This window comes from Opisthocomus hoazin, chromosome 2, assembly GCF_030867145.1.
Source record: "Opisthocomus hoazin isolate bOpiHoa1 chromosome 2, bOpiHoa1.hap1, whole genome shotgun sequence".
In the NCBI taxonomy this organism is placed as follows: domain Eukaryota; kingdom Metazoa; phylum Chordata; class Aves; order Opisthocomiformes; family Opisthocomidae; genus Opisthocomus; species Opisthocomus hoazin.
The window spans coordinates 60,150,094-60,150,744 of NC_134415.1; positions in this window are offsets into that span (position 1 = coordinate 60,150,094).

Genomic DNA, 651 nt, shown 5'->3' on the forward strand with positions numbered 1-651 from the left:
TGTGCTATCACATCCAACAACAAGCACACCGATGCCCAGGGGAGAGCAGCCCTGGAGCTCTGGAAGAGAAAGCCCCCTGAAAACCCTGAGGATCCGTGGGATCCGAGCCATTCCAAAGCACGATTCTGTTCACGGTCACCCCTCACGGCGCGGTGCCGTACAGTTCACCACATTCTGTTACTAGCGATGCCTACCCCGAGCTCTGTGGTCACAGAGGGCAGCGTTTTGCACGATCCCTGACTCGTTACGTTAACGAGTCGCGCACTGATCCTCCTCCCCGCCCCGGCCCGCAGCCCGCCGAGTCAGTCTCTCCCGCTACTTCCTCGCCGGTTCCCGCGGCGCTCGGGAGCGGAGCGTGCCGAGCGCTCTGCTCTCAACTGCCCGCGGCAGGGCGGGGGAACCCTGAACCCGCGGGGCGCTGCGAGGACCGGCGGGGCGGGCAGGCCCGCTCCGCAGCAGGGGGGTCCCGGCGGGGGTCCGCTCTCCGCGGGAGGGGGCACGTCGCGGGGGGGGGGAGCCGCGCCCCACCGGGCCGGGAGGGAGCGGAGGGGGACGCCCCGCCTCCCCGCCGCTCCGGCCGCCGCAGGCCCCGCCTCCCCGCACATGTGCCCGCAGCCGGCGGCGGGGCTCGCCGTCGGGGCGGGCGGGAGC